Source organism: Zingiber officinale, chromosome 5A, assembly GCF_018446385.1.
Source record: "Zingiber officinale cultivar Zhangliang chromosome 5A, Zo_v1.1, whole genome shotgun sequence".
Lineage (NCBI taxonomy): Eukaryota > Viridiplantae > Streptophyta > Magnoliopsida > Zingiberales > Zingiberaceae > Zingiber > Zingiber officinale.
This window is the reverse complement of record NC_055994.1, coordinates 149523388-149544614: the sequence shown is the minus strand read 5'-3', so window position 1 is coordinate 149544614 and position 21227 is coordinate 149523388. Positions and strand designations below refer to the sequence as shown.

The following is a 21227-nucleotide window of genomic DNA, read 5'->3' as shown; positions in this document are numbered from 1 at the left end:
GGAAAATTAAGGAAATTTTATTGTAATTAAATTTCCTAATTTGCCTAGGCCAAGGAATATAAAAGAAGGGGTGAGGGTGCCTTCAAGAGACATAACATCTATTATTCCTCTCCCTCTCTTGTTCCTTGGTGTGGCCGGCCATCCTCTCCCTCTCTTCCTCTTGTGGTGGCCGAACCTCTCTCCCTTCCTTGGAGCTCTTGTGGTGGCCGGATACTACTTGGAGAAGAAGAAGAAGAAGGAGAGAAAGCTAGTATCTCTTGGAGCTTGGTTAGTATTTTGGTTTTTCTCCTTGGTGAAGCTTTTCTTTTGTGGCCGAACCTTGCTTGGAGGAGAAGAAGGTGGTTGGTGGTTTCTCATCTTGGTAGATCGTTGCCCACACAACGTCCGAGGTTAGAAGAGGAATACGGTAGAAGATCAAGAGGTTTTTCTACAAGGTATAACTAGTAATTTCTATTTCCGCATCATGCTAGTTATTTATGGAAATAATACCAAATACAAGAGGCTTACGTTCTAGAATTTCGAATATGTTTTTTCGAAGTTATGTTCTTTTGTTTCTTTCTTTTCCTTGTGATTTGATTGTTCTCTTAGGTTAACCTAAAGTTATTTTAGGAAATTAAATATTAGCTTTCTATTAAAGGTTTTGTCTAGTCGGTGGTGGTTGCTCCCATATCCAAGAAGGTCATGTGCCTCGCCACGTCAGTACTGGGAACCTTTTATGGAAATTAATATTTAATGGAATTAATAACTTAAGGAGACTTGGGTCGAACGTGTTAAGTTCCGCAGGAGATCCAAGTCAAAACCTAAAAGAACAAATAGATTAAGTTTTGGATCAAACGTGTTAAGTTCCGCAGGCGATCCAAAATTTAATTTAAAAGAACACATGGTAGCTAGGAAAAGGTTCAGACCTTTATACAAAATTTTTGTACAGTGGAACCTATAGGTTTTCCGAGTAGCAACCAACATTGACTACATGTGCTAGGTACCCCGTACATCCCGAATCCATCAACTTCTGTGCCTTCATAGCTGAGAGAAATTTTCTGGCTTTTCTCTTTGGTTCTCCGATGTACTCGAACTGTGCTTCTGCTTCGGGTTGGCATACGACTTTCTGTTTACGGCACTCTATGGAAGCACCGTATCTGATCAGAAAGTCCATTCCAAGGATGACGTCATAGTCAGTCATTTCTAGCAGGATCAGATCGCAAAAGAGTTCCCTGTCTGCTATAATGACTGGCACTGCTCTGAGCCAGTGCATGGATGCCATGACCTCTCCTGAAGGTAGTGCCGCCAGAAACTGACCACTGAGTACCTCTGGGGGTATTTCTAATTTCTCGGAGAACATCCTGGCTATATATGAATGGGTTGCCCCAGTATCAAATAGAACAGTAGCACTATACTAAAAAATGCTAATCTGACCTGTGACGACTGTCGAGGCATTTGCTACGTCCTCTCTGGTGAGTGAGTAGATCCTCGCATTCGCCATAGCTGGAGGGGCTTCTATTCTGCCCTGGCTGATAAGTGGACCTTCTAGAGCGGCCTGCATCTGATATAACTGAGCTGGCTGGCCTGCATACTGAACCGGCCTTGTTCGGGCACTGCTTGGCCATGTGCCCCTCTTGTCCACATTCAAAGCATCCTCGTGTGCCCTTGCGACAAACCCCTGGGTGGAATTTCCCACAAGTGGCACACTTTGGATAACTGGGTCGCTTGCTAGATGATCCTCCTTTTGAGTCGCTCCCTGATTTGCGCTTGCTGTTGGAGTTCCCTTTCCAGTTAGAGCTATGGCCTTGCTGTTTTTGAGTGTGAGAGTTTCCTTGGCCTTTGGACTCTGAGGAGACTTGCTTCTGCTGCTTCATGCTGTTCTGGTAGTGCTCTGTGGTCAAGGCACTGCTCACTAACTCCTCTGTGGTTTGTGGCCTATGTATGCCACCCTATCTCTGGCCTCAGCATCTTGAGCATCAACCGGATCCGTTCCTTCTCTGTGCTGACTAGCTCTGGGCATAGACGAGCCAACCTGTTGAATTTCTTCACGGCTTCCTCAACTGATAGGTTGCCCTGATGAAACTCGGTGAACTTGTCGTAGTGGCGGTTTGTAACCCGCATATGAAAGAACTCCTCGAAGAACTCCTTCTCGAAGTTAGCCCATGACATCTGGTTCACTGGGCGCTTCATTCTGATTCTTTCCCACCACATGCGTGTGTCTCCTGTCAAGCAGAAGGAGGCACACTTCACCTTCTCGTGTTCTGGCCAGTCCAGAAGCTCCATCGTGCTCTCCAGTGTTTTGAACCAGGCTTGTGCATCCCATGGTTCACTAGTGCCTGAGAAGTTCTCTGGCTTGACTCGTTGCCACTGGATCAGATAGGCTTCCTTTCTTGGCTCAGCTGCTGGGACTGCTGGTGCTGGTACTGGTGCTGGTGTTGGTGCTGTAGGCTGAGCTGGTGGAACCTCTAAGACTACCGGAGTCGTCAAATTCGGTTCCGGGGTGACTGTGGGGGTATTCTGCTGATTAGCCTTTAAGGTGGCTATTTCCTGTTGCTGTTCGGCTAGCCACTAATGTTTGGAGGAGGCACTGAACTGCCTGCCTCTTGCTGGGGCTCAGTAGCTAGTGCCCTTCTAGCTGGGCGTCCTCGTGCCATTTCGAAAGACATAGAGAACATACGTATAACTAATACTATCACAGTTCTATAATCACTGATATCATGTTCAAAGACTATCTCATACTAGCAGGAAGTAGGCATATAAACATGAACTGTAACTAGAAAGCAATAGCAATAAGGAGAGTAGAGGTCTTCTTACTTGGAAGCTGCAGGTACAATGCTGATGTGTGTGTAGGAAGTATGGAACACTGCTCTGATACCACTCTGTAACGACCCACCTTCTACTACTAGGCTGTAAGGCGAATCGCTACGGTTTTGCTGTGCTAAGCTGCGCGGAAAACTGATCTAATTTGAGTTTTTGCTAATTATCTGATTAATGTTAACTCTGACACTAACATTTCGGGTGTACCTTGGAGTTGTACACATGCTAGGGGAGGTATTTACAACTGGTAACACCCTCCGGACCGATCCACAGACCGATCTGCTGACACTGGTACGGTCACAAGACCCTGGATCGGTCAGCTGTCCGATCCGGGAGCTACATCGCTTCTGTCCCCAGGTGGGAGTGTCCTGATCGGTCGGCACGACCGATCCAGGTATGTCTGGATCGGTCGGCTGACCGATCCATGAACCTGGAAATCGGGGACTCGCTACTGTGTTGTACTGGATCGGTCGGCTGACCGATCCAGGAGGATACAGTAGCATACTGTATCTGGCTGGGTGACACAGCCAGGCCCTGATCGGTCGGGAGACCGATCAGAGTCTGATTTCACCCGGGGGACTCTGATTTCCAACACTTTGGCGTGCCGAAACCCCACATAACATCTAACTAATGCATCATAAACCATTCTAACAACATGTAATAACATTTTAACGACATAAACTAGTAATCTAACTTAACATAGGGCATAGTTTAGGAATTCATGGCAACACACAACTAAAAGTGCCTAGAACATGAAAACCAAAACCAATAAATAGAATGCTAAAGTAAATGCTAAAGAGTCTAATGCTCAATTTGCTACGTCCCCTAAGGACCTTTGATTCCAGTTCCATACACACACATCCTCATCTGCATTGACCTCCAGCCTCCACTGCTAGTCCACTTTTCCTTTACCTTTATCTGCAGTATAAGAAAAGTAGTATCTGTAAGCTAACAAGCTTAGTAAGAAACCATATACCTCACAAAAACATGCGACGATGCAATATGATTTTTAAAGCATGCTATTTGAAATAAACTGACTAGGCTAAACATATAAACATGGCATATGATCATACAAGCATAGCAATCAAGAACTGAACATGAGCTATCATAATGTGTAAGCAAGGAAGAGCTAAACTGAAGCTAAACTGGTACTTAATTCAAACTCAACTAACATAACTGATTTTTATGAGTTTTGAAAACTAATACATAGTAAGTGAAAATACATAATCATGCTGTTTGACTTGCTGTGCGCGCATCCCTAACTAGACCCGGGTTTGCAAGTCCCGAATTTAGTAGGGTTAACTAGGTTATCTAAACCTAGGGACGACTGTGGGAGTCCAACCCAATGGATATCTGATCCAGTACAGTGCCACTGAAAATAAAATACTGAATATAGCTAACTGTTTTAACTTGCTGTTTCTAGGTTATCTGAACCTAGAGCTAGGTTATCTGAACCTAGAGGCGACTGTGGGAGCCCACCCATTGGACCGTAGTCCCATAAAACTGAACTAAACTAATGTGCTGTTTTAAATGCTTCTAATGCATTTAACTGAGCTTTTAAACATAACTGAGGTGGTATTTAGCTACACTAACATTTTACCGAACACTTGGTGTGCTCCAACTCTCTCCTCTAATAGGGAGATCACCTCTAGGCACCCGACAACGTCTAGAATCTCCAACTAAAGGAGAACAACGTGTCCGGCCCGTCTAGAGGTGCTCAACTAGATCCCTAATCCTCGAGGAGGGTTTAAACACACCTTATGTGCCGAAAACCCTGCATATAGCTAAAACTAATGTGTAGGAAACCAAACGGAGCTATTATACCGCAGATGAGGGGTTTCTTACCTCCTGATCGTAATTTCTTACGATTCTATTCGCTAGAGTTCCGGTGGAGATGATCCTCTCGACGATCCGATCACGTCTTCGCGTTCCTCTCGCGGAGAAGAACCTCTTTCGTGTTGGAGTCGTCGCCGGAAGATGAACCTATGGACCCTTGCCTTGGTGTGCCGTGCGTGAGGAAGAGGAGAAGGAGGGAGAGGCGGCGGTGAGGTTTTGGAAGAGAAAAGTGGCGTGAGGTGAGGAGGTGCCGAACCAAAACTTAAACCAACCCAACTTAAGTTATTTAATTTATATTATGTGGATACTAGGCCCAACTCCAATATAAATTTTATTGGTTCCCTTTCCTTTCAGCACGGCCCTGCTGGGTTCACCGGTTACTAACATTATCCCGTATACCATAGGTCTCGGGTTCGATTCCCGCCTAAGCTATTTTGCGATTTTAATTATTTTTGCTACTTCCGCTACTCGGAAAATTCCGAAAAAATATCTAAAAATTACAGAAAAATCATAGAATAATTCTAATGCAAGTTTGAGAATTTTCGGGCGTTACACAGAAATTGGGCCATGCAGAAATTGGGCTACTACTTGGAGGCGCCTCAGACCCATTGGAGGCGCATCAGAGTGTCCGAGGCGCCTCAGACCCATTGGAGGCACCTCAGACAGTCTGAGGCAGCTCATACTCAATCCGAGGTGCCTCGAACCTGGCCAAAGTGGTCGTTGAGCTTTCGGATAAAATTTTATCCGCCCACTCGATGGAGGCGCCTTGGACCTCTGTTGGAGGCGCCTTGAACCTTCGAGATAGATTTTTCAAGGGTTATAAAGGACCCTTGGACCTAGGAATTATTCATCAATTGAGTATTCAACTCTGTAACAACTTCCTAGCAATAGTTCTGAGCTGTTAGTGTGTAAAAGACTTCTCCGCCTTCAGCAAAGGAGACTTTTCTAGTGCGCTCTTTCATTGCCTTGGATTAACAACTCTCTTGGTTGTAACCAGGTTAACTCCCGGTCTTCTCTGTCCTTTTTGTTTAATTGTTTTATTATTTTATTGCTATTGCACTTTTGAGTTGAAAAATCCGAGGAGGGTATAGGTCTTTTGTTTTCAGGCAATTCACTCCCCTCTTACCGGCCTCTGCTACACCTACATAATGGACTTGATCCTTGGGGACCCAATAGAGTCCAAGTTCAACTTGATTAACAAAGTTAGACTTGGGTACTCATGCTTGGATTTTTATTTGGTCTGTTAACAAGTGATAGATATGAACAGTATTTCTTTTTAGTTCTAAATCCTAGTCTAGATCGATTGTATACGACCTTCTGTTTTTCAAAAATCAAGTCAAGATTCTTAGAACCCAGTGTAAACCGTTCCAATGCAATCTTCAAATCCTTGACTTAAGTTTTTCGGCTGGAATTATCTTCCTCAAGCTTTTGGACTTAAGTTTAAGTTTCAGTCTGAACAGGGTTAGTCAAGGATTTGGAGTTAGTCACTTCTTTAAGGGTTGTTACCTCCTTTAGAAGTGATTTGATCCGAACGTTAGATTTAGCTAATTTCCGCAAAAGATAATTAACTAGGATATTCAACCAAGAAATACTTACAGCGGGGTTAGGCCATTCGGAAACTGATACGAATATGTGGTATCGCTTGGACTCGGCTTCCGATTCGCTCTCACTTTCTTCTTCATTGATTTGGTCCCGGGTCGTCAATGCAAGGAACCTCGTCTGTTCGAGTTCATCATCGGACTCTTCTGATGAGGACTCGTCCCAAGTAGCCTTCAGAGCTTTCTTCTTTCTAGCCTCCTTTGTCTTGCTTGTACCTGCAACCAACGCAATACCTTTCTCGGCCGGAGTAGTATTAGTCTGCTCATATAACTCAAATAATTCGTCTATTGAATCACTCTTACTTACTTGTGTACCGAAATTACCTTTGTGTATCTCAATCAGCTTCTCCTATAGCTCTTTCGCGCTTGAGAATGGGTTGACTCGGTTCAGTTCCTCCTTTGTTAGACCACATTGAAGAGTGTACATCGCTTTGGCGTTTGCTTCTACCTTCTTTATTAGAGTTGCATCCCAGTTCTCGCACGAGATCGGTTTGCCAACGTCGTCAATTGGAAGTTCCAGACCGGTTTTGACGATCATCCAAACTTTAAAGTGTGTTTGATGGTACGACTTCATTTGGTTCTTCCAGTAGCCGAAATCTTCTCCGGTGAAGAGAGGAGGTCGGACTGTACTGTAGCCTTCTGATGGTGTAGCGGGACCGGCAAGAGGGGGGGTGAATTGCCTGAAAATTAAAGTATACCCTCCTTAAGACTTTTAACTCAAAAGTTTGGATGCCCTCAAGTGTTTGACCGTCCGTGGCTCCTCCAATGTGTTTGACCGGATAGAGTTCTATCCAGTTGCAAATAGTCATGCAGACCGGGTTGAGGGTGCCCTCAAGTGTATTGAGGCGGCGATGGTCGGCGGCGATCGGTAGCTGCCGCAAGCTCCGACAGAAGTGCGGCGACCGTCAGTAGAGGTCGTAGGACATTTTTGTCATTTTATAATAATACAAATTACATCCTGATAAAAAATAATATATACCAAACAAAAGAATATAATCATTCTTGTAATCAAATATTACATACATTACATTTCCAAACGTAGTAATGTAATCAAGATTACATTACATTACATTACAAATTTGATTACATTACAAGTTAGATTACATTACACCCAACCAAACGTAGTCTATATGACATCCTAGTGAAGCACAGAAGAAATTTATGCATTTAAGAGTTTTTCACAAGATGAACATCCATAGACCGGGAGGAATTTGGTTCGTGAAACTTTCTAGGATGATTTTATCTGTAATTATTCTTCCGAATTATTGCACTAAGCATTTACAGTTTTATATATCATGCATTTCATATCGTTCACTGAAAAATCAACTCAGACTTGACAGTATTCCATCTGCGCCAGCGAGGGGAAAAAAATGCTCATCATCCTTATCAAAATGAAGGCGTCTAGACTTCATGATATCATCGGAACATTACCCATAATTTTGCGTAAGTATGATGTGGCATTTGCATGAACGTGATCAAAAATAAATTTAATTTATAAGGGATGTTGATTTCTTTAACAAAAAAAACACTATGGTTCTTTTTCTTTTTGCCAAATTATGTTAAACTTTCTAACCCATGAACTTTTAACCGAACAAGCTGTATTGGTGATATGAATATTAGAAAGAGATATTATTGAAATTAGATGCATACCTTGATTAACAAAATTAAAATTTGATGTGATTTTTTTTAAAAAAAAATTAAGTGTGCCTAATTAATTATTTCATAGAAATGATGTTTTATAATATTCATAGAGAGGACCTGTGAGCTGGAACCACTTGTCGATTCAGGGTTTGCGGAAGAGGTGGACGCAGTTTCCGAGCTGCCGGATCTCGTGGCGGGGCTCCAGCGCTGCGAGGCAGACTACGCAGACGCGGCGTCAGATCGGAGGGCGAAGAACCGGAAGATGGGGAGGCGGGACTTGACGACGGTGGGAGAAATGAAGGAGTCGCTGAGGTGGACGAAGCATGCCAACGGGCAGAGGTTGTCAGCGACGGAGGAGGAGGAGGGGTTCGATGAGGCGAGGCCTAGAAGAAGAGCACGACGGAGACGGCGAGCTTAAGGCGTTCGAGCAGGAAAGGGACGATCTTGACGGGGAGGGGGAGGATGACGACGTAGCAGACGGAGGGAAGCCCATCGCCGTTGTCGTCGTCAGAACCCAGCGGTGGCGTTTAGACGGGTCGATTGGAACAATTTTTTTTTTTTGGCTCAATTAACCCGAACCGACATCATTTACGTACAGAAGAGAAGAAGCCATCGGAAGGATGCACACTACAAAAAAATTCAGCATTAGAGACGGAATATTCCGTCGCTATTCCGTCGCTAAACTAGATTAGCGATGGAATCACTGCGTCGACACAAATTGTGTTGCTGACTGTATTTAGAGCCGGAATATAAATTCTGTCGCTAATTAGAGACGGAATATATATTCCGTCTCTAAATATAGCGACAGAATATATATTCCGTCTCTAAAATATTAACGACAAGAATTTAATCATCAGTCGCTAACAATAAAATCCTGTCTTTGATTTGATTAAAATTACGTCTCTAATTAGAGACGGAATTTAAATGTTCTGTTTCTAATTAGAGACGGACCTTAAATGTTCCGTCTCTAATTAGAGACGGAACTTAATATTCCGTCGTAAGGCATCGACATTTCAAACAATTTCAAGGCAATCAGCGACGGAAAATTAAAATTTCGTCGCTAGATATCATTATAACAGTATTTTCCATGGAGAAATTAGAGAAGGAATTTTAAAATTCCGTCTCTAATTAGAGACGGAATTTTAAAATTGCGTCTCTAATACCTGGAGATTTCAGCAACATAATTTCGTTCCTGCAGTCATCCTTGTTTATATTTTATAATAATCTAAACCATCACATACAATGATTTTCAAACAACACAAAACTCTCCAAATAACAATACATTCATACAAAAAACTTAATCCAAGCACAAAACAATAATCCAAGCATAAAACTTAAACTAAATATCCAATCAAAAAACAAAGATAAATATCCAAACATCTGTAACCATAAACACCTGATTGTATAGTACTACAACATCTGAAATTTAAAAACGCAATACAACATCATCTATCAAAGAAAATCCGATTCTAAGCTAGTGAGTAGTAATCAATCCTGCAAAAATGTTAATACGATAGATTACTAATAAAACAAAGAATAAACTAATTCACAATTATGAGTAACATATTTAATTTAATATTATGAATTTATTTTACATACCTAAAAGCTAGTTTAATTATATGATGATGGTGTTGCATAGATATCAACGTTCTTGAAAAGATATAATACAATGTTAGACATAGTTTCATTAGTGAACAAAAAAACTTAAAAAGTTAAACAGCAAGATACCTATGGCAATCTATGGATCAGGGGGATCATTAGGGTCTTGAGTCTCTTGAGAGGCAAAACGATGTGACGTTGCACTCATTTGATCCAAGAAGTCCTGCATATCCTGCCCAATTTTCTCAAGATCTAATCGGGATTGCCGCTCTGCTCGAAATTCTGCCTCCAAGGTCGAGAGTCGAGTCTTCAAATTTGTGTTTTCCTGTTCTAAGACGTCTACTCTAGCAGACAATTCGGATGCACTCGATGATGTGCTGGGACGACCCCTGGCCCTAGGAGTCATCGCCTAATCATATACAACTCTCGCCTGAGCCCCAAGACCATATAGGGTGGAGGTCTTTTTCCTTCCACCAACCACATCATAATAAATTTCATTTATCTGGTCAGTGGATAGAGTCTGCTCCCCACCTCCCTCTAAACTAAGCCGAGACGCCTGTGCAACCCTAGCAGCAATTTCTTCATATTTACATTAAAAAAAGTATTGTCAGATATTTACTAAAATGATAGATAATCATTGTTAATAGTTAAATATATTCAAGTGTAGAATATTATGTCTAATGCCGACGATCGACGATCTATAAAGTTGTCATCTTTTGACTTGTGTGTCTTGGTAAATATCTCCCAACAAGTAGGAGGTCGCTGTAGATCATGTTCCTGAATATTAAAAATGTAAATATTTCCAGTGGTATAGTCTAGGTGCAAAACTCTTATAGAATTTTAAAATTGGAAACTAACCAAGTCTAAGGCATGCTCGACGATCGATCGGGATCCAGCGGTATGTTTTATCGCTCCGGTACTAGGACCAGCCAGCTCACTCTTTCTATTGGCTCGAGCTTTCATTGTATTTTCCTGCCATCTGTCTGTAGCCCAGATGGCTCGCCATGCATCCCAAATGTTCTCAGGTACATAGGATGGTTTTATTCCCTTTTGTCTTGCTTTGTATAGCATGTCTTTGTATAGTTTGGCAAGCTGCGTTCCAGGTAGCATAAAATTCTGCCTCATGCTCTATCTGCCAAGTATATCTTTTCTACAATAATACATTCACAAATTATTATAAAAACATAACAAAATCATGATAATTAAATTGGCTTACCAAAAACTCATCGTAATAAAATTGCTTCATATCCGGGTCTACCTGCTTCAATGTAGTACCAACGGGGCTAAATCGCTCTTTAAATTTCGAGGTGATGTATGTAGCTACTCTATGACCATTTGGGGTAAAACTGCATTTACAAATAAAATAAACCAAATATGTTAAAAAAAATAGATGCAGCGAATAAGACTAATAATACCAATACTTACCAACCCCTGATAATCCGTACAATAATCTGGCCACCAGCATCAGACATGTCTATATCTTTAGAATTACATTATAACACATCTGCATGCACACTAGGTTTAATCAAACAAATAATAATGACTAATAGAGTAAGACAAGTGATATAACCATGAATATTTAGATCTAAAATTTAACTGAACAATGATTAATCTGAAGATATAACAATTTTAATCATTAACATTTTGGATATCCTCCTCACTAGACTATGTTTGTTCAATAAGCTCCTCACTGCTGGATATTTCTCCATCATCTATCTCCTCATAAGGTACATTAACATCTACAAGTAATTGAGATGTTGATTGAATCTGAGAATCTACTGAATATATCTCCACTGTATCATTTTGAAGTGCATCATGGTTTTGGTACACGATAGAGTTAGGCATTTCTATGGTAGAGCGTGGCTTTGTTCGGCAAACTGCTAACCATTCACTAGCTCTTCTCCTCTTTGTGGGATATTCAAGATAGAAAACCTGCCCCGCTTGTACCAAGAACTTGTTGAAGCTTTTGTTTGCATTTACCTCAACTAAATTGTAATTTGGATGTATTCTAATACCTGTTCTTGGAGTCGGATCATACTAAGAACATTTAAATAGCACAAATCTTTTGATGGGTAAAGTAGGATATTCAACTTCTATGATTTCTTCAAGTCTCCCATAATAATCAAACTCAGAATTATTGTTGTTGATAGATCCTTTCACACAAACACCCAAATTGAAAGTTAGTCTGCGTGAATCCCGTTGTGTTACGTGAAATTTAAAACCATTAACATAGTAGCTAGAGTAGACTATTATCTTACGGAGAGGTCCTGATACAAGATTGATTATCCTGGAATCTTGCACATTTGATATTCTTCGATCAGACACTTATAACAATAGTAGAATATAAAATAAGCCTCTGATAATTTAATATGGATGTAAGAAATTAAAATTATCCTCTAACTTACATAGATTTGAAACCATAATGCAAATTCCGTCTCTAACTTTTCAGCTATCTCACTTGCACAAATTGATGAATTTTGTACTGGTAGTTGTTGTTCATACAAGCTGGAAAATAAGCTAATTTTTAGAAAATTACACTATCGGGAAACAACTTCTTTTTTTGGATAAATATTTGATTTTAGAAGTCAACTTACTTTATGTAGAGTTTGACTTCATCACAGTTTAAGAGTATGTATGTCCTCGCAGCATGATATTCTTGTGGAGTTAACCATCTAGAAATAGATGCTCCCATTGGCTTGCCAGGAAACTTGAAAATAGAAAGCATAGATGGGTCTATAGGTTGTGCATCATCTGAATTTCTAGGACACTTGCGATGTCTGGTTTTTACATTATCAGCAAAATAATAGGAGCAGAATGAGGATGCTTCTTCAACCAGATAAGCATTACAGATTGACCCCTCAACTCTAGTTTTGTTATGAACATTATTCTTTAATTTCCTTAAAAATCGTTCGAATGGATACATCCATCTGTACTGGACAGGACCAGCTATTCGTGCCTCGTATGCTAAATGTACTGGTAGATATTCTATTGAATCAAAAAAACTGGGTGAAAAAATACGTTCAAGCTTACATAGTATGAGAGGAATGTCTGTTTCTAGTCGAAGCATGTCATCCATCATAATACACCTCGCAGTCAAATCTCTAAAATATAGACTCAATTCTGTGAGTGCTTGCCAAACATTTTGAGGAAGTAAGTCATGAAAAGCTACTAGAATAAGTCTTTGCATGTTCGCACAAATGTGAGAACTACTTCCAGAATCTATGACCCATGATGAAGAAACAGAAAGATTGCACTCTATCATAAAGATACCTGAAGCATCCGCTCCACTGGCATTCTTCTTCATGAAAATATAGCAGTTTTTCTTCCAGTGATTTTTCTTGCCACAATGGAAACACATTGCCTCCTTCTCATCAGATTGGGGTACCTGCATCCCTTTCTTAAGCTTCTTTTGAACTTGATATTTAGGATTCTTCACTGCATTAGCCTTAGGATTAAACTTCTCGGTGCCAGGGCGGTTATTGGTCTTTCTGACCATCATTGCATGCAGTAAAGGATTTACCTTCATATCCTTCTCAACGGTTTTCAACATTACCATCAGATCAGTCAAACTCTTGTCCATGCTATTCATGTTGAAGTTCAACACAAACTGAGAAAATGATGGAGGTAGTGATGACAAGATTAGGTCAACAGCCAAGTCTTGGTCCAACTTGGAACCTAAGCTCTCGAGCCTCTCTATGTACCCGATCATCTTGAGTACATGAGACCCAACTTGGTTTCCTTCCTCCAGCATGGTACAAAATAGTGCTCGAGAGGTTTCATACCTCTCTACTCTCGCACTCTCTTGGAAGAGCTTACGCAAGTGCTGATCAATCTCCCTAGCACTCATGTTCTCATGCTGTCTCTGCAACTCGGGAGACATAAAAGACAACATAATGCATTGCACATCCAGTGCATCTTCCATATACTGTGAATAATATGACTGATCTTCCTCTAAAGCATCAAGTGTAGGCTCTTTCAGTGGTTCGTCTTTAAGCACATAAATTTTTCTCTCATGTCTTAAGACGATTTTTAGTTTCCTATACCAATCTAGGTAGTTGGAATCGAGGAGGATATTCTCTTTCTCGAGAATGCTTCGCAGCGATAAGGTACTTGTGTTTGTCATCTAAAATTTAAAGCAGAGTTTTAGTATTTGTGGAATTATTTAATAAAGGTCTTTTATAACTCCTATTATTTTATTCAAGTCCAACAGCCCTCACTGTCAGAATTGGGAATTAGTTGGTAATAATTCCTAATAGGACCGAAACCCTGAATCATATAGAATGCACACAGCTGAGCTGTACCTACATGCTACATTCATCAAGTAGATCTTAACTTGCCAATCACAAATCTATGTGACTTTCGGTATATTCTTGTCGAGCCTTATATTCTAAACTCTCGCCCCTCAAATCAGTTAACCTTAGCTGAGCTAAACAAGTCAACGAATTTGAGTTAAGTCGACCCACTAATAATTATGATAAATTATAGATATTTTGACACAAGCCCACAGCTGAGCTGTACCGACTTATGTAAAAACTCTAACTATCATCATAGTTATTAGTGGAGGGCATTTAACAAATCTTGACTTTAATATATTTTAGGGATTTTTGTAATTGTTAAAATGTCTCACCATAATTAACTACTTGTGCATTTGCACAATCTCATTACGAGATTTATCTCTATTAATCCTTATAGTCTTTTAAGACAAATAGGTCTCGGAGATTTTTAACATGTTAATCTACTTATGCCACAAGGAATTTATATCTAAATTACAACATGTATTATTTCACATGTTTTTAGATAAAATTAATTTCTATCATGAAATGCTACCGCATATAACTTGCAATAAAGAAATTAAGATTTCTTTGAAATCTCTCGAAACACTGATTCCTCAAATAAATTTTGAAGAATTGGCTTCGTATTATATGATCCAACCACAAATTGCTCTGATACCACTGTTGGGATCGGAGCGCAGCGGAAGACATATATTGAACATGGAGCTTTCGTGGTATATATAGTTTTACACAAAAATAATATAAAACATACCTCGAGTCCTCGATAGGTGTGAATGATATTATAGACAGATAGACAAATAAGAGCCCCACGTGTGACTCCTCTAGCGGTATCCACGCGCACTAGATCACGAACTTGATACAATCCGATAGGTGCTAGCCACTTGGATCGACAAAGTCTTGGAAGCACTACCGATCTCTTCCGGTGGAAGACGAAGTTGACGAAGGAGAAATGGAGAGAATGAAATCCTTACTTTGAATCTTTCCGATGATGGCTATTTATAGCTTCCAAGGAATACGAAGAGTTAAGCCTTCAATTAATTCATTATTTATGATCTTCATTAATAAGGAAGATGAAGAGTTATAGGCTCCATAAATTCTTCATTTATGACCTTCATTATGATAACTCTTCAAATTCTTCATTAATTATCATTATGATGACTCTTCGAATTCTCCATTAATCATCATGATTATGGCTATTCGAATTCTCTCTTCTTTGTATCAAATAAATCCATATTTGATCTTGATCTCGACTCGTTTCCGATACTCTTGTTCATGTCTACGCGCTATGCGTGCGACCCTCTAGGTTTTATATACGAAGGCAGTGTAAATCTATACACAGACTAAGGTAACCGTCTAGCAACAGTTTTTAGCCACCCAACGCGATAAAATTAATATCAATCATAAACTGTAAACCACTATGAACCGATTACTGTGTAATTCAATCTCTTTATCTAAGCCTACATCCCAATTAATTTGATACATTATGCATCATTACCAAATTAATTGTTTTACTTGATTTCCAAGATATAATAGACTCCTCTTGAATGATAATCATTCCTCCCATGGCCATGGATTTTGAGTCACTAATATCTCTATCAAGCGGCCAGGATGTTAACTCCTAATCCAAGAGAGCGATAAATCCTCTATTGACTCAACACTATTCTCTCTACGCTTTGTCATACACCCAACTACCGTATTAATCACAATCCGATTAAAGACTGCTTTTAACGGCATCAAAGCACATAACTCCACGCATAGAATAAATGAAGGTCTCAAGTCAAAAGATCAGTTACACTCGTTCATAAGAGGAACAACCAATGATACTTAATATGTGGTCTCCTCTTGAGCGGATCGTGTCCAGTGTACCTCTAAACTCAAGGCACCCCCAAGTACAACTTGGATATCCATCCCTCTGGTCTATCTCGACCTAGTCATACTCAGTGTTGATCTAGATATTCAGGTCCCCTCTAGATATCTATCCGATCAAGAACTATTTTCAGATTAATATACTCATTAATCTGTGGGACTTTATCATTAATCATATACGTACAGAAAAATAAATAATTAATGATAAATTTTTACCTTTATTAAATAATTATCCACAAAATACATAAGGAGTGTCTTGGCACATCAGTGCACACACTAACACAAATTTCATGGTAATCCAGCTCGCTTGCTACTTTCATCCGAAGTACAAGTCAGAACTATCAAGCACTTATAAGAGGAATGGTATGTTGTTAGCATGAAAAACATTTCTCATGAATCATCATGCTTTCTTAGTTGCTTATGGCATTTTGCATCGCTCCACTGCATATCTGCTTAGCTATTCTAGCGTAACTACAATTGGCTGTTGTGGAAATGAAAATGATATACTGTGTAGTTCATGCATATGAAGAAACAAGTGGAATTTGAATTTTTTTTTCATATATTAAACTGATTATAGCTTCAAGAATTATTATTCTGGGCATTGTAGTTGAGGAGCACACTAAACGAGAATTCTTTCCAGATGGATAATGTACAATAGCACATATTGACTTCATACTAGAAATCATCTTCACTGTGTGTTTGGAATAGCTAGCCTGGCTCAAAATAAGTCTTTTAAGAGTTTTACTTCATAGTATTTGGAAGCATTATCGTGGTTTAATTTGTTTTTCCAATATGGAATAAGCATCCTATGATGCAAGAGCTTATTCTATCCTTTCCTTATCTCTCCTGAAGTCACATGTGACAGCACTGTATAACCTTTATGTATATTCTTTAACCGTTGCTTTTTGTGGCTATTTTTCTTAGATTGTGGACTGATATTATTCATCCTGGAATTTATTGAAGCCACAAAGGAGCCAGGTCTCACATTCCTGGTTGCAAAATTTGATGGCATACTAGGACTTGGATTTAAGGAAATATCAGTCGGAGATGCTGTGCCTGTGTGGTATTTTGCCTATAACTCACTTCCTGCTCCCAATTACAGTGTTTGCCTATAACTCACTTGTTTTTATCTGGTCTGGCTTTCTATTTTTTTAAAATTGATGTTTAAAATAAGTTAATTCATAATCTTAGGCATATGAGTTTTTTTATATTATTCTTGCATGTTTAAAATAAGTTAATTCATGATCCGTTTGATTATTTATAAATCATTAAATAAGTTATTTATAAATTGAAAATGGAGTTGATTCAAATTGTGTAGAACTGGTTGATGCAGTGGAATTGTTGTGGTCTCATTTGGTGGTGTATAACTAGTTGATGTTGATTATTAGGTGCCATGAATAGGTGTGGAAAAGAGGTGGAGTTCGTTTTGCTCGGCTTTGAGATTTTGATGTTGGTGTTTGCTTATTACTATGGTGTTGAAGGGGGTTTTGTATTCTTGACACATTGTTGGATTTTATTCTTGGAGAGTGGTGGTATAAAGAATGGGAAAATAGTTGTGTTGGTTGAACTCGGAGCATGTTATTTTCTTTGATGGGGTTCATTTCATTTTGTTCTGTGGAAGTTGTGGGCTGGTGTCGGAGGTGGGGAGGAGCACCTTTTTAACTCAATCTTTTTAATTTGGTATAAGCTTTTGTTAAATATTTTTTTCATTATATATTGAAATATGTTGATAGAATATAATTTGGTGGTTCTATTGAAGGTTGCTATTGAAGGTTGGAGCAAATGTCTTTTGTTGTTTGGAGCACATGCCTTTTGATTTTTTTTATGGAGAAAACTTGTTATTGAAAGGTAGATCCGCTACCTTAGCGGCCCCCAGAAAACTTGTTATTGAAAGTTGTATATATTTTGGAGATTGAAAAAAATATCGTATTAGTGTTATAGTGTGTAGTAAATTAATGTTATATGTTATGAATATTTTGAAATGAAATATAAATTTTATGTGTTGATTTGGTAATCCAATTTATATTTATGTGTTATGAAAATAAATTAGGTTTGTGAAATGAAATATAAATATTGTCAATTGATTTAATTTGAGCATTTGGTTTGAAATTCTACGGGTACAATAGAAAATAGGATTTTTTTTTTTGTAAAATTGGTAATTCAATAATAGCAGCGATTTTAATTGTTCATATAACTAGACCTCTAGAACCGGTTATCATCGCTTCTAAAGGCCATTTTTCTAGATTGGAAAAATCTATAGAGATGGTCATGACCGCCTCTAAAGGGCATTCATTTGCATCGGTTATTAACTGTTTCTATAGGTATCCATCAGGTTCGGTCATTAACCGCTTCTATAGGTATGTATCAGGATCAGTCATTAACCGCTTTTATAGGTATCTATCAGGATCGGTAATTAACCGCTTCTATAGGTACCCATCAGAATCGGCTCTTAGTCATGAACCACCAGTCAGCTTTACTGCTCTTGTTGGCTTTAGCGTCGCCAACATCCACGACGGTTTTTAACCGGTGCAATATATATAGCAGCGGGTGAAAACCGTTGCTATAGGTGTCTAAAAACCGCTTCTAAAAGTTTGTTTTTTTGTAGAGATTTTAGATAACGGACTCTCTCTCATAAAAATTTAATTTAATTTTTTATATCATATATTAAACTAATAAGAATAATACTACACTTGATCTTAGGCAAAAGGCTAAGAAAGGTATGTGGTGTTACCAATCCTAAGATGTGGCACTAAAGAAAACTATGACAATGCATGTTGAAGTATCGAAAAGAAGCGATAGGGGATGAATATCGCTCGTTAAAACTTTTTCTTTTGAATCGTTAAAACAAGAGTAGTGCAACAGAAAATAAAAGAGCTTGTTTTCGGAGCCTATGTCAACTCCTACTTCAATACTTGTAATCCTTGATTGTATCGTTGGACAATTCACTATAATTTTTTCCCAAAATTTTCAGAAAAAAGTCATTCGTACAGATGAAAAGATAGTAACACACTACTATCTTTTAGAAAGTAAACAATGCAATCTTTTCAAAAATATACCGATAATAGAAATAGATGTTGAAACTCGACGGCACTTTTCAACGTAGTAGCTTGCATGTGAAGTTGAGGCGTTGAATAACAAAAGCACGAGCAGAGTAGAACAGAGAATTTGCAAAGCAGAAATTGATCTCAAGGTCCTTTTATAAGCCAGGTTCGATCGACCGAAAAGTCATTCGATCAATTGATCCTCCTATCGGTCGACTAATCTCCTTGCCTCCCTTCTTCTCTGAGATCTAATATCTATGCACTTATGAGCATTTATGGTTCGGTCCCTAAACCTTTTATCGGTCGACTAATTAATGTTGTTTTCCTGTTAACCGAGATTCTTCAATAATGAGCATTTAATTGCATTTAATGTTCGATCGACCGATCTCTAGATTCGGTCGACCGATTAGACTAGCTTGCAACTTTGCTTCTGATCTGTGCCATGTCAACTTGGTTCAGTTGACTGATCTACTAGTTTGGTCAACCGATACCAACTTTGCTTTCGAGTTGATCTCTACTCTGTATCAACTTGATTTGATCAATCGATCTCTGGGTTCGGTTGACCGATCCCTGAGTTCGATCAGGTTCGGTCGACCGATCCCTGGGTTCGGTCGACCGATCAGGCTGGTTATTGTAAAACAGTGTTAAATAGAATATTTCTGAAAAATAAAGTTAGCACAGTATAATGTATAAGTAGTAAAGATGCATGACTAGTATCTCATAGTAGATCTGTCTTGATCTCAACTTTAAAATATTTCCGGTTTGTTCAGTTGGATCATCAACTTAAAGTTTGTTCCTTTCCAAAACACGACCTCACCGTCGCTCTTCTCCAATTGTTAACTCAATCTATCTGCCAAATATTGGTCCTTCAGACCTGTTTGGACTTTACCGCTTAGCATCAGATCAGCTCACCAAGACTTCCTCTCAATCTTCAGTCCTCCAGACCTATCAAGCTTTCCTGCCAAGTGTCGGATCCTCTCGACCTACTTAGGCTTCCTGCTTAGCTTCCACAATTTGCTAAGACTTTTCTGGTCGAGTAAACATCCTACACACTTAGTTAACTTGTTAGACCATAACAAGATTTAACTTGAACCTTTGACAACATATAATTCTGGTGCACTCTGCACCAACAATTTCTCCATTTTTTATGTTTGACAACCAAGTTCACAGTTAAGTTTATAACATATGCAAAGATAAATAAACAAACATTATAACTTAACTCTTCCCTTGAGTTGATTAACTTCCCCTAAATTCATTGTCTCTTCTCCTTTGACATACATCAAAAATAGGAGAACCAACATCCATAAAGATTACGTAAGAAAAATAAGTGTTGGACTTGGGAAATTTTTGAAACAAAATTTTGTTAACATAAGTTTTGAAAACATTTCACAAAAAAATTAAGGTTGAAGAAGAATTAAGTTTAATTTTTTAAAAATTTCATGTCAAATGATTTTAGAAGGCTTAAATTTTTTTTAAAAATATACTATGTAAAATTGCAAGGGAAATTTTTTGAACAAGATGTATTGAATCAAAAGGTTAAATTTTGAAGGTCAAAATTTCTTGAGTGTTTAAAATATAGTTATAAAATTTAAGTATTAAATTTTCCAAGAATTGAAATTTTAAAATGTAGAATCAAGAAATTTGGAAAATAAGTCGATAATAAGATTTTGAAAACTTGCAAATTAAATAATATCCAAATAAATGGTTAGAAAATATTTAAGTATAGAATGCTCCCCTTAATTTGATATATTCCTACTAGTCTAAGCATGATTTGAAAACTAAAAAAAATATCCTTATGATGAAATATCCAACCATTATACTTAGCTGACTACCATACTATAGCAGCTGCTGATTCAGGTTGGTCAGTTTGAGCTATTGATTCAAACTAGTTTGTTACTAGCCAGATTACTTAAATTGATCAATGTAATTTGTTTAAAGCCCAGATTTATAGCGATGCACTGACATAAGCATCTAAAATTTTAGGCTAAGTTCCAAGCATCTTACACCATTCTATGTTTTAAAATACACAAGCAAGGTATTTTACCGTGCTTGTGAAATGTTGGCTGCTAAAACTATAGGAGCCTTTAAGTCTACGGAAAAACCTAGGCTACTCCAAAAAGATAAAATATTTTGAAGTCAATTTTGAAAATTTTATTAATAATTTTTCAAAAATATGTTATGAAATGAAGAAAACTAATCTATAAAGCACATGCCTAATTATCTTCTCAAGTTACTAAATTTAGTTTCAAGTAAAGGTTTTGTAAATATATCAGCTAAGTTGGATTTAGATTCAATATAATTAGCTTCTATATTTCCTTTATTGACACGATCTCTAACGAAATAATATTTAACTTCTATGTATTTTGTTCTAGAGTGATGAACTAGATTTTTAGTTAGGTTTATAGAACTTATATTATCAATGTAAATTTTTATAGTCTAAATTAAAGTCTTTTAAAGTATGGAACATTCATAACAATTGAGCTATACATTCGTCTATTGCTATGTATTCAACTTCAGTAGTAGATAAGACAACATAATATTATTTTCTACTAAACCAG

At 38.3% G+C, this 21227-nt stretch overlaps 1 pseudogene; it reads right to left on the bottom strand.

Annotated features, from left to right (window-relative positions):
- Positions 1–18245: 18245 nt before the first annotated feature.
- LOC121983416 lies at positions 18246–18349 on the bottom strand (annotated as a pseudogene).
- Between the last annotated feature and the right edge of the window lie 2878 nt (positions 18350–21227).